At 37.1% G+C, this 18,729-nt stretch overlaps 1 long non-coding RNA gene across 1 annotated transcript in view; it reads left to right on the top strand.

Annotated features, from left to right (window-relative positions):
• LOC142602905 (uncharacterized) overlaps window positions 1–18,729 on the top strand; it is a 195,071-nt gene that overhangs the window by 63,558 nt on the left and 112,784 nt on the right. The window contains exon 2 of the long non-coding RNA XR_012836732.1: window positions 9,062–9,168. This is a non-coding gene — a long non-coding RNA (uncharacterized LOC142602905). The remainder of the gene's footprint in view (window positions 1–9,061; window positions 9,169–18,729) is intronic.

Here is an 18,729-nt window from a genome sequence, read left to right as displayed (position 1 = left end):
TGCTAAAATATCTTTAGCTGCTTTGAAGCAGAAACTTTTAATATTTTAATGGTGGATATTATCAAGAAACAGAAGCTGAAGTGGAAGGTCCAGGCTGATGTTGTCCTACGAGAACAGCTGATGTTATGAAATACTTTTACTAATACGGTTCTGAGTCTCATGAGAACTACACATAGTTAAGTTCTAAGCTAACAAGGAAGTGATTATTCTTAAGATAAAAGTAAAATATATTCAGGGCTAGATTTTTCTAGAAGCCTGAGGAGAAACTGCATTTGTTTCTTGTGGTACCAATTGCAAGGAAGGTATCTGAGCCAGCTCTCTTTAAATCCAAGTTTTCAGCAAAAGTTAACAGTGAACAACGGTGTCTGAATAGTTTCTGTGCCACACACCAAAGGCCAAACTCTCTGATGGTACAAGCTGCCAAAGCTTTACTCAAGTCTTTCTAGCTCTAATTTAAAATTTGCTTCAGCAAGAGTGTTAGAATTGGCCTTTTTCTGCCAGAGCTGAGCACAAGGAAGGCGCTCATGAGTCAGAGAAAAGTAACATTTCTGTTTAAGGTCTCTGTTTCTTTTAAATATAAAAAACTCTTTGAGGAGATATAGAAATAAAGGCAGAACAGAAGACCCTCGGGTTCAAAATCCAAAATCTTGCTCTCAGCCACAAAGAAGGAAAGCTGCCCCCATGTTTGTATTTTCAGTATCAGTGTGTGAAATGTTTCAGTGGCTATTTGAGGCACAGCCAGTATAACTTTGCTAGATACCTGAGAATAAAACAGGCCTGGGTTTTCTGCAGGAGTGCTACAAGTGAGTGACAGGAACACGTGGCCGAAACCCTAAACAGTATTGTGAAGGCCTTTATCCAGAAGCCAAGTTTACAGATTTTGCAAAGACATTAAACAAACACTGTAACTTTTAACATAAACACAATTAACTAACATAAATATTTATGCAATTTTCTTTTCAATTCACTCAACGCATATACTGCACATGAATCAGAGTTTACCCTTAAACAGTTAGCTTAAGGATACTACTATCATTCTTATCAATAATTAAACTTTTCTGGAGCAAATAACTTCCTTGCTTAGCACAAAGACATCTCCTGAACTCTAGCACCCACTCCAAAGGATTTCAGGATTTGTTCAGCTCAGACTCATGAGCTGTTAGGTACAAACGGCTCCCTTCAAGGTTCAGATAGACAGGATTTTTTTTTCTCAACATGCTGAATCTCCAAATATTCCAACAGGGCAATAGAAATCTTGCAATGTGAAAGTAAGTAAGGACTGAGTAATGGATATAGAAATTTCTCTCTTAAACCAGCATACAGCATTACTATAATAACATTAATGTAGCATTACTATAATCCCTATTGTATTAGTAAGAGGTCTTGATGTGAGAAACAGTTTGTGTAAACACAATAGGTGACCAAAGTAACTACTACTGTCCCAAAAATATGGACTTATAGTCAGCCACACTGAATTCAATGACTCCTGTGGGTGACTTACCAAGGTTGCAGAGCTGGAACTGAGCCTTGTAAAGTGAAGTTTTATCTGAGGAAGATAAGCATGTCCCCAGAAGATATTCCTTACTTGATAAACCTTTTTGAATTTAGTCCAATAAAGAGAACAATGTTTTAAGGATAGAAACTCAGGCACGGACTTTATACAAGTCAATCAATCCTATTAAAAACACCAGTTAATAACCAGGGTGGCTTGTGTATATACCAGCATCATGAGGAGAAATCTAAAATTCAAGTATATCTGGAATTCCCCACTTCACCTATCAGAGATGTCATTTCTTTGGTTTTCCTGTTTTCCTCTCCCTGCCAGGCGAAGCGGATATTTCATTTAATTCTATTATGAAAAGAGTTCTCTTTTTCTTCTTACATACTGCATGGTTATTGAGTGTCTCTGGATATTCTAGTGTATTATGGCTTTGCCTTCATCAGAAAAAGCCTCACTGCTGAGGAATGACAGAGAAAAAATGGAAATCACTGACAAAGCATAAAAGACAAACAAGCATCCTATCCAATGTGCCCTTATGTGGATCCAATAGCCAATTGTCCTTAAATAGCACCATACATGGAGAGTTTCAAATGTTTTCCAGTCAACAGCCAAGTAGCTCTGAAACTGATTCTACAGAGAATGTAGGATCTCTCCACAGCAGGTAAATACGATGATTGTCATTTCATAGGAGAGTTAAACCAGACAACTTCAGATTGTCTGGACTCAGATCACTCCAGAATTGAGGCACAAAGCTGACAAGGAGCTGACAATCAGCTCTTCATAAACTGTCTATCTTCAGTTGCATTCTCCACCACCTGCTGTCAAGGAATTGAACATCCTTACCAAACTCAAAAAAGCAGTTAGAAGAATGGTTTTTTTGGTCTTTCTAGCATTCAAGAGTTAGGAACTGTCAGAATTAAGTTGCCTCTATGACTTTCAATCATCCCTCTCTATATATACATTCTTATACTGTTTTATATTACCTGATTTCATACTACTTTTTCCCATAGGACCCTTACACTGTTCAGGGGAAAGCCTGGAACTGTGTGGGATGACTCAGGCTGATGAATCAAAACCGATGTTGTCTCTAGGCTCTCTTTGTTGCATTAGCTGCAGGATGTATAGTGAATGATGCAGAGGGAAAAGAAATCACATGATAGAAAATCTAGAACTGTTACTATATTTCATCATATTAACACCCACAAGGGTCATCAGCAGACTATAAAATAAATTCAGCTTAGCCAAAAATTGCTTTTTATGGAGATCAATATTTAAAGATAAAGTTTACCTCAGGTCATTTTTGTGATTGCATAAACAACAGTAAAACTATTTTCAAACTATGGAAAACTAAAAAATGTTCCAAGCCCTGGAAACTTAAAACTGCTTCTATGACTCAACCTTATTCACACATGCACACAGAAAGAGGGGTTTTGGCCCAAAACAAAGCATGTCTTTTCAGGATGATCAGTGGATTTGAGGGTGTTTCTTGGAAGACTGTGTGCTGGATAGTAGTAGGCCTATGCTAAGAAACTCTCTTTCATCTTAGGTATGTATATGGCATACATTGTAATGATAGCTGAGGCTTTGTTGTACACATCCTTGCAATCCTAAAGAAATGAGTATCACTCTCCCATTTAACAAAAAGCATCAAGAGTCTAAATGACTCTTCCAAGTTCACTCTGGAAGTCAATGTCAGACCAGGATGTGGAACCCAAGTCTTCCAATTCATTGGCTGATGCCCCAGACAAGGAAATACTCATCTTCTTTAATTACTAAATGTAATTACAAAATTCCTAAGACATACTGAGGTTTCCTTACATAGGTTATATTCTAAAAGATTTAGTAATACCTTGTCCCCTGTATCAACAGTTAGTAAAGAATTGTCAGAGGATCTCAATAAAGCTGGCAGCATGTTAACCTGGTACTGTCAATTTAACATTCATATTCATATAATGAAAGTGAAAACATTCAGACAACTTGACACAACAGGTTGCTGGAATTGCATGTCCTTTTACAGAGTGTCTAGTAGTAGTAGCCTTTCTAAACAAAAAAGACCTCTGTACATGCTGCTGCAAAGAATGTGGAGAAATAAAGTTCCGCTGTTGTGTACGGGCTCAGAAAAAGCCAGGAATCAGAAACTCTTGAGCAGTTACACTGAATCTATAATAACAGGTTGATCAGAACTTGCTTTGTCCAAATCATGTTTTCTGTGCTGTTGTTTCTCCACTCTTCTAAGTTGGGTGGCTTGCTTATTAGCGTAATATATTAAGAGGTCTTTTCCCCATTGTGCTGAAGAGTGGAAAAAGTAGATGTAGTGCTGAGAATCCACATAGGCTATTTACTCAGAACATCAGCGGGACCAAAGTTCATGAAGAGGAAGAGTTTTCTGCCCTCATTCATGTCTAAAGTGCTGGAGGTGTAGGTAAAAAGGAGTTATTTAACTCCAAGAAGCAGGAAGGTGACAATGCCACAAGACCCATTTTTCTAGGACTTTCATTATAGAAAACCTGTCAAAAGTGTCCCCATTTGTTTTAACTTGTGCTGACTGCTTGTACCACCTCCCATGTGAAATACAAGATCAACTGTATTGAGTGAAAGCAAAAGTCCAGTTAGGCCACTTTTCTGTCTTAAATACTACAGAAATCCCAGGGAAAGGGATGAGAACACAGCAAGCATTTATTTATCTTTTGCATCTTTGTTTATCTTTTGTATCTTCTGCAAGATACTTTTTGAGCCAAAGGCATAGGATATCAAGGGTAATGCAGCTGATTCAACCTCTTCCCCCTGATCTGAGCAGATTTTGATTAAACTGGTGTATATGTTCCTGGTTCACCGATAGAATTAATCACTTGTGCATAAAATACTGTGAGTTTATATAAATAATAAAAAAGTCCAATCTCATTCCTCAACTTCATTACATTGGCAGTAGTACTGTACAGCATTTAAAATTCATGTATGTTATTTACAGTAATAATCTCCAGGAGTTACGTTATGGTTCCATGAATCTACTCATGTGGTATCTTGTGTCTTGTCAAAATTATCAAAATAAATTAAATACAGAAGCCTTATGATACATTCAAACAAATTCAATAGTCTTATCTGGTCCCATAATTCTTAATACAGATGCAAGGGCTAAGCAGGAAAAGGGCTATCAACATGGAACCTGTTTTGGAAAAAAAGGAGAAAATAAACTACGACAACTTTTGTGGTTGTACTGATTCTCTTGTTTTCTGAGACACTGCCAAATCAAATTTGAAGATACTCAGACCTTAAAAACAGTCCTTGGGAGCTTGTTGAAGTCTGCCATTTCTTTAGGTGACTAAGTATGGACATGAGTTTTTAAAGAGAGGATAAACATTCTCTTTTAATATGTATATCTACTTATTCCTTCCAGTTAAGAGTTTGGTGTAAGATATGAACAAAATGTGAATTTCTTCTGTGTTAATAATATCAAGCAGTGACCTAAGAAAAACCAGCATCCAAAGCCCATTTACATAGTGGAAGTTTTTCTGTTGGTTTCAAATAATACCAGCTCAGGCATATATTGAAGTATTGAGGAACTATAACAGAAATAGAAATAAATCAAAATATGTATATTCTCCAAGACCTTGTTTACTCTACATAAGGATGTTTAAAAAGAGTTCTAACATAGACACAATTAAATTAGTTTTATCTCTGCAATCTATTATGTTTAAACAGGTTATTTTTGTTGCAGAAGAATATTAAAGTACTTTTTGCAGTGTGAGTGGAAAAAAATTATTTAAGAAACATATTTGAAATGCTGGAAACATGCAAGATCCCTTAACCGCAGTTGGTTTCAAGTATCTTACTAGAACTTTCAAGATAGCATCTGAGTGGATGCAAATCAGGAAATAAAACTTTGTGGCATCACTTTATGTTTGTAAGGCAAAACATAGACATGAATTTGATCTACTAATGTGACTGTAAACTTCTGTTTTCACACATCCTACAGTTTATTAATCCATGGGTAATACTTAACTGGACTATACATCTACTCTAAGAGCTGTATTTACGGTAATAATCATTTGAAGTTATCTTCAACTACTTGGGTAAATTCTGCCAAGCAATTTCAGGTTATTAAACTGATGTAGCCAGTTTATATAGTCCAGAATAACATCTATATTTACTTTCTGAATATCTTCAGATGTTGTGAAATACAGATGTTTTAATTTACTCATGCTGTATTTCCTTGTTCTTTCCATATAGGCCAGATTCAGTATATCCTATCTTTGAAGCCTGGATTTCTTATTATTACAGAAATATACCAACAACATCAGAAGGTTCTGTAGTCACCAGGCAGTATGTTTAGAATCAGAGGAATGACTGAGAAACAATGTAGAGGATTATGAGAAATATAAGGAATATCTATTTTTAGACGCTAAAATATATTTGTATTCAATTACACTGTATTTCTATCTTGTGCAATACATGTTCCTTCCAAACATGAAAAGATACAAGCTGGAGTACATTTAAATGTGGTCATCTGGTGTGAATGTTTTAGGCAACTAACTTCTGCCATTATGATTACTTTCCATTCTTACATGCCATTTAATATTGCAGGAAGCAAAATAGTTCTGAGTGGTTGTAGGCTATCCAATATCAGTGTGTTACTGGGAAGTTAAAATCTCATCTACACCAGAAATGTAAATCTGCCAGACCTCCCAAGAATACTGAAAACTTCTTTTTCTCTCTCTGTTCTTTAAAGGGTAGAAGAGATAACATCACTTCTTTTGTATCTGGGAAATCATTCTTTCTGCTTATTCCTAAAAAGTTGTCCCTCTTTCAGCTCCTTCTTCAAAGGAGGATTGCTTTTCTGAACCCTCTTGCTTCCTTTTGATTTATCCTTTCATAGCTAAATAAAAACTAAGGTGTGCGGACACAGAAATTATGTAGGGTACTGTCATTTTATTCGGAGTCTTTTTAAAAACTGTTTTCAGCTAGTGATCTTTTAAATTCCATTTACTAGTGAGGAAATGAAAATGTCTCAAGGTCTGGGGGTTTGCACTTTTTTTAGTAAATACCACATGCACCTCACTTCACGTAGGTGATGTTGTCCTGTTCAGCTTTATAGAGTTAAACTAGGAAAGGCTGGGAAGGAGAAAACAAAGCATGGCAATGAAAAGATCAGATCATAAAGTATGCTTAGATGCTTGGGGTACTGTGTCTAACCAAGCTAGCAAGGCTCATGATGCTTAAACTGGAGTCTCTGAGCAAAGAAAATGCAAAAACATTAAAGATACAGTCCTAGGAAAGAAAAGAAATTAAGAACATCCCAAAGGAATGCCAGGAGCATGCTAAAGTAAAATAGTTTGCATCTTCACAGAACCTTTAGCATAGGCGGTGTAGCTTATCAAAGAATGCAAAGAAACATTAAGGTGTAGTTTAGCACATTCTGCATGCATACTTGTGTTGTTTTAATCTTTTGCTGTGTACCTGTGGGTGAATAAACAAGGTGAATAAACAGGGAAGAAGTTATTTCTCAGTCATTTTAATATGCTTCCAATCACAGAGTTCCTGCACAGATTCCAGCTGTGTGTGTCAGGTACATAGAGCCTCCACTGCAGAATAAATGAGCCGTTTGGTAAAGGCCACAGAAGCTATCGTCTGAGGATGCAGTTGATGGAGACTGGAGGTGATCTCAAGCTTACCATGGTGGCTGTGCTAGTGTTGTCTCTGTAAGGGACAGCAAACGTTTTTTTCCCTAAGAAAAATGATAAAACTTCCTAATGATATCTATTATTTCTTTGTAATTATTAGAGGAAATTTAAAATTGAATATGAACAGTCACAGCATTAAAGTGCCTGAGTGAACTCTGTGAAGAGAGTTTTTAAGATATTAGGACCAACTTGCTCTCCAGAACCTGTGGTCGGGTTTCTTAAAGTATTCTGATGCAAGGCATACACTGGCTCTGAGCATGCAGTGATACATCACTGCTGCCATTTGGAAGAGCAGACTACACAGGCTGGGGGCTTGCCAGTGTAATTGCTGTGTTTAATGCTGTGGTTCTGTGAATCAGTGGGGCAAATTAATGTCTTTGTGATAATTCCATTAAAGACTTATTATTTTGATAAATCATGGGAGGCAAAAATTATGATCTCCTGGGAACTTTGACTTTGAGCTATTTTGCTCAGGATTTCTATATTTAACTTTACTGTTGGGTTACTACAGACATTTGCAGTGCCTCTCAAATTTTGCTCTTCTCTTACCAATGATTCTTGAAAACATCTTGGTTACTTATTTTAAAATATTTAATCCAGAGAATTATCTTCTCTAATATGTTTTCACCTGATCAGTATAAATTAGGGAGAAAAGATGGACTGGAGTAAAAACACTTTGAGCTCTTTAGGTATGTTTTAAGTACTAGGAATGTTTAATATAAAGATACTACTGAGAACTAAAGGGTTAGCTTAGAAAATGCCATTGGTGAAAACTTGGGGATTATGCCTAGTTAAATAACTATCTGGAGAAATCTGTGCTGGAGGAATATCACCTAAAATTTGTCATTGACTAATATATTCATTATGCATAAAATATAAGCAAGTAAGTTTCTTCTGCAATGCTGATTGTCAATCTTCAGAATACAAGTGCTAGTTACTTGCTGAGAGTTGGGGTAATTCAGAGGTGATTCTTGGGAATTACCTATACTTCTAGAAGTTGATCCTTTCCCAGACAGCTGTTCCGTTATGGCAATACAAAGCCTGAGTCTGGCTGGAGGGCATGTGATTTAAGATGACATTTCCTTATACCATGGTATCTATTTAATGGTTAATCCATCTGAAGAAAATATGCTTGATAGGAGAGTGCTAGGACTCTGTTACGAGGTGAACTTTCCTTTGAGTGCAGAATCCCAGCAAAACATCCTACCACTGCTCAGCAAAGCAGTGCTGACAAGAAGAGAAAAAACAGGTTGTTGATATAAGTAAGTTGTTCTATTGACAGCACTGGAAAAATTATATCAGCAAAGGGTTTTTATAATGGTGTAAGCTGCATCTCCTTTAAGGGTGGAAATGTACATTTCTTCTGAGCTCCAGCTGTTCTATGTGGGCCAGCATCATGGAAGATAAGGCAAGGAGCTGGCTGGACCCTCTTCTTTTTTTCTCTGACCTTAAGGCCAAGGACTTGTGTATCTAAATCAGAGGAGGATGAGCACGACCCCCTCTCAGGCAGCACAGCTCTTGTAATGAGGAGACAGAAGCACAGCAGGAACACGTTTGGCAATCTGGGGTCTGCTTGTAGGAACAAAAATGCCATTTTAACAGTTTAAAACTACATGAAACTGCATCCAACACAGCCCAGTCCCTGGGGACTGACCAGGACAGTTTTAGCCCTTTTAAGAACAAAGAAAGCAGAGGCCTTGCTGCAAGAGCTCAATGCCCTTTCACAGAGTTCCTAGCAAAGGAATGACTTTTTATTTATTTATTTTATGTCTTCAGCTAAGCTTTGATGAGAGGTTCCTTAACTTTTCTGTAAAGGCTAAGTTTCCTGCCTGAGATAATATTTAAGATGAGACTGACTCCTTCTCCTGTTTCCTTCCTACAGACCGAAAGGAGACCCTTTCAAAGCATACAGCCTTTAATCTGGAGGCAAATACATGTCCAGTTTGTAGCCCTCATCTCTTCTACAATGACTAGTGTTGCTCCTTGCAGGTAACAGTTTTTTATCTCATTTAATCCTTTATGCCTGCTTCCTTCACTTGTATTATGCTACAGATGAATTAGACTCTTTTTATGCCGTGCTTCTGCTTGTGTATGCTCATGGTGTTGTGGCTAAGTAAACATGTATTTAAACCAATAAATTAGCATTATTTCAGCAATACCATTTTTTATTCAGCATAGCAGCAATCTTACAGCACATTCAATTTTAAATGAAAGGGTGTTTCTTTACCAATCTTTAGATATATGGGATCAAATTTTGCAAAAATATGTTTTTATTTATTACTTTATTATTATATTATTTCTAGTATTACTGCTGTTGATAATAATATTATTATTAATTCAAGGTGAATGTCAAGGTATAAGTCACTAGATAATTTTTCCACTAAAAAGCTAATTTGATGGTTATTGCAAGTAGTGGAAAGAAAATTATTAAACTTCAGAGGATGCTGGGCTAAGCCTTCATTGGTCATATTCTTTGTATTAACCAGCTGTGAAATAAGACACATTCTCTAACAGCATGATATATATGTGAGAGGCTTTATAGTCTGATAAATAATCATTATCGTCTTGTTTATTGGGCAAATACTAGGTTGATAGTCTGTAATTAAAGAAGGACAGAGAAAAAAACCCCACTAATTTAATGTAGACGGATATCCCTTCCCCTCCTGCATGCTAATATGTACTTCATTGGTCCATTGATTAGAACACACTTTTTTCCCTCCCAAGTGGCTTGTAATGTTTCTTTTCCAGTTGCTTCTTTGTTTGTCTTGAAGTTGTGAAAGCTGGAAATTTATTTATATGAGTTAGTACCAATGTGAATTATAGGTGTCAAATTATAACTTTGAAATTACTTGGTATATTATTTATACTTTTTAAAAATTGTGCTACTTCACCTGTAAACTTAGTAAAAAAACACAAATGTTTTGGATAAGTGTATTTTACTGTCTCTTCTGCCCTCTTATGGAACTGCTCATACACATTAAAGACTTGATCCAGCTCCTATTCAGTGGGTCATTTGCCACTGATTTCAGTAGCAGTTGGATCAGGCTCTTCATTTGGATGAAATGGTTGGCAAATGCCTTGTGACAAGATGTTTTGAACAGGTGAATAAGGTAGAAACAGTAACTGAGTGGAAGGAGTGGCCAGTTGTTGTTCTTAATACCTGAATAGGAACAAACAAGTACAATTTCCATGTGCATCAACACAGATATCTGTATTAGATGGCTCCAGGGCTGGGATTATTTCTATATTTTCCTAAATATTTTTCTTTACAAGTTGCTGTAGGTTACTCCAACTGTCTTCATTTATGGAAACAGATGTTTCTTTGTGTCACTGTTTATGAGAGTTTGGTCATGGAGTTCAGATCCCAGGTAGCTGCCAGTTTCATAAGTGCTAAAAGCAGCCGTATTGTTTCTCTTTGCTTGTTGTTCTACAAAATATGGTTCTCTTCCTCCTCAGTCCCAATTTACAGAGTGAAAGCTGAGTAAATCTGTTGTTGTTTGAGTGGCTGCTTCTGTTCAGATTCACCTGCTTGTTAGAAGATGGAGATTCCAAAGGTTCCATTGCTTTCTAAAAATATGCTAGCTCCTGATGCTCATGATCTCTCTTACATGTTTTTCAGTTACTTTCTTCCCAGCTATTTTCTTCAACCTTCTAGAGCTTCCCTGTGGCAAATCTGCAGGGGGAAGGTTTTGGTCAGGCAGGGTAAAATCACCTGAGAAACTCCAGCGGAAAAATAATGCAGTATAGCTAAGAAGCAACATAATTCATGGGGAGTTGGTAGAGAAAGCTTCTTCTCGGCATTTTCCTTCATTAATCATACTTACATAAAAATTGTTCATGTGAAATACATATTGTACAACTAAATCTTTATTTTGAAAGTCACTTCTTTTTTGTTTCCTTGAAGGACCTGTCCAGTTGGAGAGATCCACATTTAAGAAAAGTCATAATGAAATTCTGAGCAACAATGTGTCTATCCTTTTGTTTATATATTTGAAAGCTCATTGAAACTTACAGTATGGGTTGTATCACTGAAAAACAGTGATACATGTAAAATCATGGCTTGTCGATGAGGAATAAAATGAAAATCTAGCAAAAGTGTAGAACAGCGTCCCCACAAAATCCCACAGAGGACGGAGGAAAGTCCAGTGTCAATCACAGGAAGAGGAAATGCTGTAGAATCTATAATAGATTAAACTATAAAAATTTATATACACCTACAGAAGTTATGCCAAATAATTAAAAAATATAATAAGTTGGTACTTTTCCAAAGCATGTTTTCTTTTAAGTGTCTCTTATACCAACCCTGCAACGGAAGTCTAAATTTTTAGCACTACACAATGCCTTAAAGTGGATGTTTTCTTGTTAAATTTCATAAGACTAACAGAGAACTGGTTGTTGTTACACATTCATATTGTGTTGTCTAAAATAGAACGTAGAAGATGATCTTTTTTTGGACAGAAATTATAGGCTTACAAGCATTAGATAGCTGCTTAACACTAGTCATGTGACTAGTTTGAGTTCAGCAGAACTGTTTATAGTAAGTGCTGAATTAAATATGTGCAAAAGTTTTTGCAAGATCAGCACCTAAGATTTTTAAGATCTCTGCATAGAGCCAGATAGTCTTACAAAGAGGTCAGTAAAATTAGTTTTGTGAATACAGCCATAAATCTGTGGTAGTTTTCTGTATATCATATCACAATAGCTTTGATTAACCAAAAATCCCTGCAATAACATTTCTGTTCGCGCAAATCCTTGTTCTACCCAAACACATATGATCCATTTTACCAGAACAATTTCTGAACTGTACATTTTTCTTTCTCATCCCTCTATCCATCTCCCTGGTTTGGCGCACTAGGATGTAGCGCTTATAGGAGTGACAGATGCGAAGATTTCTTTAAGAGGAAAGTGTGTTCATTTCTTATATATTCAGAGAGGCATGAATATTATTTTTTTTAATAAATAACATTATATCAAAAAGACACCTGACTCCTATCACTAATTTCTCATGCTCATGGCAACAGCATCATGAGGTCTCACATGCTTGCTATCGATGCAAACCTGGGGGACACTGGTGAAAATGGGAGCAAGAAAAGTGAATTGTTTCTCTAGTGCAATATACTCTTGATCCTTCTAGAAGATTTTCAGTTGTTTTCTCTGTGCGCGTGATATAGAAAATGGAAGCATGAAATGAAAATACTCTGTTTGGAAAAGTCCTGTTTGATAAACAGGACTAACGCATTCATAAGACTTGAACATTTCCTTTTTGGGTCAATGCCTTGTCATTTACTTCCCTAGGGCTAAAATCTCAGCACATTCTCGGACATTCAAATCATGGCCTGAACTCACATATGAAGAATAAGAGGATGAGTCTGATCGTGCCTTCATTCTGTTTCCTCTGTCTACCTGTCTTGTTACACAGGTGTGTCCTCAGCTTTTGTATGCTGGTCCTTCCAACAGAAGACCAACACACATCAGGTGTTTTGCTCCCTTTCCTTCTTCTGCGGGAGACTGAGGTTAGTCCCTCAAAAAAACTGTTGAGGTTCAGATGCCAACCCTAACTCCCATATTTGCTAAAGTTGTGGAAGCAAAAACAGTCAAATGCAGATTGTCCTCATCCTTCCCACTACACTCCCTCCTCTTCATACTTGTTCAAAACTTTTGGCAATGGCCTTATCCAGATTTGGAGATCCAGAGAAGAAAGATGGAAAACTATGTCAGTTACTAAAGGTATTTTATCCCCTGTGGATCTTTGGCTGCAGAACACACTGTGAAAAGGAGCCAGGGCTTCAAATGCAAAGGGTAGGTCAGAGTAAGGCAGTGTTGTGTTCTGCATCCTCTGCACTTCACATGGCACAGTACTGTGGGCTCCTGCTCCCTTCTGTGATAGGGTTAAGCCCCCCACTCCTATAGGAGCATGAGCTGAAGAAAGGCCCAGACCTGTAGCCATAATTTGGTTTCAGAAAAGGATTTAATGTAGTAGCTGAAATTCATATCTGTTATTCTAATCTTCTCATGAGACCCTAATTTACGGTCACTTTTTCATAGAACTCATTGTTTTGGGGATATTTTGATGTACACATCATAGTCAACAAGCTGCCCAGCAAGTCCAGTCTGGAACCTGCCGAAGTCAATGGGAACAATACTTTGAGCTCTTTCTTTGGTTTCTGCCACTTCCATCTGTACCGATTAGTAGTTTACACTGACAACAGTCCTATTGTCTTCTGGGGGCAATTAGTAAAATACCATCTTGTTCAACATGACTAGAAAAGAGCCTCAATATTTGACCTTTAGATAATCGGAAGGAAGTAGGGTGGAGAGACAAAGGGGAGAAAAGAACTACAAAGGACATCTATTAATAGATTCAAAGTAAAGATCTTCTCTGAAGTCATTCTGTAGCACAAAAACAACAGTGAGATCCTAAACTGGGGATAGGATCCTAAACATTGGCAACAGGTCTTTAGAAATCGATGGAAGCTATGTGCGCAGCTAGGCTGACTGGCACAATCTGAGTGTGTAGCAGTGGTGTGACTCCAAGCTTTGCAATAAGTAAATTGCAGTAGGATGGCTTTATTACAGACATTTTATCTAGATGAAACTAGATTGGTATTTGCTGAATGTAAGCAAGTGCATAATATGAACAGCACATAATTTATATAATTAAAGATTGGTACAGAACACTACTTGGAAACTTAAGTTATTTTCATTGATGTCCTTATTGCAGTGAAATTCAACTGACCAGTCTCCCAAAATTTACAGACACACACAAATTTGTTGTCATTTATGGATATTAAATTATGCACATTATATTACAAACAAATCATCTTACCCTTATGGGCTTTATTTTGTTAGCTTCCCTCAGTTAGAAACCTTTTTACAGTCATATTATGCAGCAGATTAAGCGTTCATCCTTACTGCCTGCTTTCAAAGCAGTCTGTCAGTTGTGATCAGACATGCTGTATGCTACAAAGCACAAAACTCGACCTGATGCCTTCTAACCAGGAAAGCAGTTGGCAGGAAGTTCCAGCTGAGGTTCACAGTTCCAAAGTCCGCAACCTTCTAATATTTTCAAGGTTTCATGTATTTTACACAGGTCAACACATGGTCTGTTTCTCCTAAAAGTTCATCAACAGTTTAGCAACATTGTGAGCTCCAGGTTTAGGAGAGAGAGAAAAGTACATTTATGTAAAATACCTATTGTTGTTGTAATTTTTATAGCCTAGACATTTCAATAAAATCTCACAAGGGATCAGATTCTCAGCTGTGAGAAATACACAGGCTTCCCTTGCAGTCAGTGAAACAGTTAATTTACATCAGGTGAGGATCTGACCTAAATTTATTTCAACTCTGATTTACCAGTGCATACGCTGCATTACTCTCACATATGGAATCCTATCACTGCTGTATCAAAGATGTAATTAAAAACCTGCCATAACAAATGTGCACTATGCCCTACCAAGTTCTTGTACTGACAAACTGCCAGAGGGGAAGAGTTTGATCTTGTACTCAGTGTGGCTTGCCTCTGGTCCTAAAGGTTTTATCAAAGAACTTGAGAGAAGCAAACATGGCAGTAGTAGGGAGAGGCAGCTTCAAGTAATCGGTTGCCAGGCTATCCGGCCTTCTTGAGTACAATTTGCATGCTGTTGTAGCACCAAGCAAAAGATAGGCTGAGCAAAACACTGAGCATAGTTTGTTTTATGGTGATAGCAGCTCCTTTCTACTAAGAATGTGAGTAGCAGAGTTCTCCACCAGCTGGTACTTCTGGGTGGTCTTCAAGGCTAACTTCAAATACAGGCCAGTGCAGTAAAACAGCATGGAAGTGTCAAAGACATAAGTAACTCTGGTAAGGTCCTTATCAGCAGACAGGCCTCCATTTTTTGACCAGCTACATGCTGAGAAGGAGCGTAACAAGCCACCATTCCTGCCTAAAAATCTGAAGGCAAGGATGCATATAAAGAAACAGAGGATGCAGGGTGTTTCTTTGAATAAATGAATTCTCAGACAGAGTGCCAAAAAGTAATGATCAAATGCTAATAAGTATCTTCATCTACTTCCCAAATTCATTAATCTCTCATGAAAACATAGCTGATAAAAACATGCTGGATTAGAGTGGTGGAAGGCCAGAGGATGGTCATAGAAATTGTTTACATATATGAAACAACCAATTTATTTCGTCAGTTTTTTGTTTGTATTCCTGTAAAAGTTTTCAGTATATCTCTTAATGCCACCACTCAGAATAAATTCTTATATAACCATTATTCATGTTATTTAATAAACAAAGCTGAAACCAAACCTAATCAGAGTAAGTATAAAAGAGCCCTTGATGTTAACATGCAGGACATCATGATTCCCAAACAGCGACTTTAACAAAATTGTAAGAAACAATTTTGCCTAAGGACTGTATCTAGAGTCCCCAGAAATCAATGCGAATATTTTTATGATTCACTAAGATTTACATCAGACCATAAATGAGCAGCATATCTTATAAAACACATCAGTTATTTACAGCAGGCAGAAACCCTTACTTTCTTTGCATGGAACTAATATATTGTTTCAAAAGCACATGGAAGAAGATGGCTACCTCTTTGTTTAGAAAACGTAAAGCTTTAAATCAGTGGTGAAGTTTTCTACTGATTTTACTAGTAAGGAACTGGGCATAGATGAGTAAAATCAATAGAAAACTTCACCACTGATTATAATAGAAACAAAATCAAATATTATATTGCGGATAGATATCTGAAGTGATACTAAAGATAAAATGCTTTCATTCAAAGAAGGTGTATAAAATCTGAATGTTTTATCATTTATTTTGCTGCCATTTTGCCTCATAATCATTCAGTTTAAAAATAAATGTTATTTAAAATAATATTGCATTAATTTTAATAACTTCTTTTTTTTAATAATTGTAGAACTTAAAAGGTATCCAGATTTCTTTCTGCACTAAAGGCTAATAGAAAAAAAATCACCTGGGAATGTTAAAATTCAAAGACCTACATGTATCTATGACATATTCCAGCTGTATACAAAATGCACTTAATCCTGTACTGAGAACTTGGCATTCAAACCAACAGCCCTAATAAACAGAACTACATGTTTTCATTTGCTATTAGTGCCCTTCACTTTTGTCTGCTGAGGGAAAGGTTAGTTTCAAGACAAAACTTTTGCTGGGCAGAATAGCAGAGCACACTCTGTCAGTGTTATCAGTGTCTTTCAATGTGGAACATATTTAACTTGACACAGGAGTAAAAAGGAAAACAGAAATAGGACTTGTGAACTGAAGTAAAAATATATTGAGCTATATTATATCCCTCAGGAACAGAGAAGCAGAAGAAAGGCAATGGTACCTTCAGCATCTCACATTCTGGAAGAAAAAATACTTTTGTTAAAACACACTGGGGCAAAGCCTGGGTTTTCAGAGGAGCCGGAGTTCATGTCCAGATCCTTTACGCAGCTGTAGATAGCAGAACGCAATAAAAATCTTTACCAGCACCAATGGCTGGCAGGAGAGGGCAAGTCTTTTACTTGACAGCTAAACTCCAATTTTCTTTCGGGACCCATAGCATACTCTAATTCCTCAATGGCAGTTGTACAGTGGCACCATAGCAGCCTCCCAAATTTCTTTGATATTTATAATATTTTTGGTGTTCAAACCTGCACACTGAAGAAGTCATGGGGGTTTTTTTTTTGCTTTTTTTTTTTTTGTTTGTTTGTTTGTACACTGATAGCAAAAACAGCTCCTTTGGCTCTAAAATAAAGATTCCTGCAGTTTACCGCTTCCTGATGCTCTTCAGAAAAAACAGGGCTACTCCACAAGGGAGGACAAACCAGGAGTTCACAGGTGACCACAGGACAGGCCCATGGCACCTGAGCAGGGTGCTAATAACAGAATCTATTGACAGCCTCAGGCAGGGTGGTGAACCAGGTCAAAGGTCCTCTCAGGAGCAGCAGGGAATAGGGCCAAAGAAAAACAGGTGAAACCAGTTTCAATTTAGGTCCAAGGCTCTTCCAAGAGACAAAACTAAAGACAAGGCTACAACACAGATCCCAGGGCTACACAGGAATTAAAGGCAGAAACAAATCTGAAGTAGGTACAACTACAATATAGGTCAGAACAAGACTGAAACCCCCAGCCCAAATGTAAAGGGAGTTTCTTGAAGAGTGGGAGTGGGTACCAGGTAAGGCTGCTAAGGGCAGTTAAGGCCAATTAGTGTAGTCTTGGCCTTGACCAAGGCTAATATATTTGTGTCTTGCCTAAGGAATGGTTTCAAGTTCTTTGCCTGTCTGGAAGCACAGAGGATCTCAGTTAATAGTCATTGTTTAGCTTACAATTAATTTACTAAAGATCAAGTGTAAAATTTTAATTTTTGCAGTTAGTCATGTTTATGTTTCAGAATAGTTATCCTTTGTCAAACTGAAGAAGTTCTAGCATAGAGCAATAAGGGTTTTTTGGGGGTTTTTTTTACCCTCATGAGGCAGAAAAAGGTGCTCAAGATTTCCATCCAGGTGTGCAAAGTTATTTTATTGTGTCTATTTGTGCCTTTAGCACACTAGCAAAATTCTGTGTGGTCATAAAAGTTCTTTTAAAAAAGAAAAAATTTCTTAGAGTTTCTCTTTTTAGTTCACCTGATTATTTTTCAGGTAATATGGGAGACTTGCTTGTTTTGCTACAGATATAACACAAGTTGAAGTCTTAGAGTTTGGAACAACTGAAATAAAGCAGGTTGTCACATCATCTTATCTATCTAAAGCAGGCAATCACTACCTTAGAGGATGGCAAAAAAAACCAAACAAATTTCAGATATGCCTAGTGCTAAACAAATGTGGAAATTAGTTTATAACAACTTGCAAATGGTCATCATAGTATTTCCAGTAAAGAAGTCCATACTTCAAATACCAATGCCACTGCTCATGCTACTACACAAAGTTGAAAAGAGAGGTTAATCAACTTTTCAAACCAGTGATGAGAGTGAAATAAACTTAAATTCTATCAATGCAACTTGAAATAATTACTATTCCTTCCAACTCTTCCTCTATCATGTCATAGAAGCAGCAAGAGAACTGTTCCTCCACTTCTAGGAGCCATACATGCTCACAAGACTAAACCTCTTTCCCAAACAGTTCCTTCAGCCAGTGTAGAGCTGTTGCTGCTTTTATAATGCTGAATTCCTGACACTGAAGGTGCCGTATAAAGGGATAGATAGCAACACATAAGCTAAAATGCAGTCTGAGAGTTGCTGAATGGTTTGTGATCTCCTGAATAGCTGAAACACCTTCACCAAACAGAGTCTCAAGGTTCTGGGTATCTGTCTCTATTTCCTAAAGGAAGTACAATTAGAATAAAGGCAGAAAAGTTGTTTGGGTTGGATACCCCACCAGCTAGGTCTGTGATTCCTTTCTTTGGCCCCTCTCTGTCACAGCTTAACAAGGGGTTCTAATGCAGTAGCATCAACTACTGAATTCATGGTAAGTCTGTGATTTTTATTTTTTTTCTTTAAAGTGGAGCTTACTGGCACCATATTAACATAGAATTAGTAATAGAATTTAAATACTAAT

This window comes from Balearica regulorum, chromosome 9 (assembly GCF_011004875.1).
Source record: "Balearica regulorum gibbericeps isolate bBalReg1 chromosome 9, bBalReg1.pri, whole genome shotgun sequence".
NCBI lineage: Eukaryota > Metazoa > Chordata > Aves > Gruiformes > Gruidae > Balearica > Balearica regulorum.
This window is presented reverse-complemented; position numbering and strand designations above follow the sequence as displayed.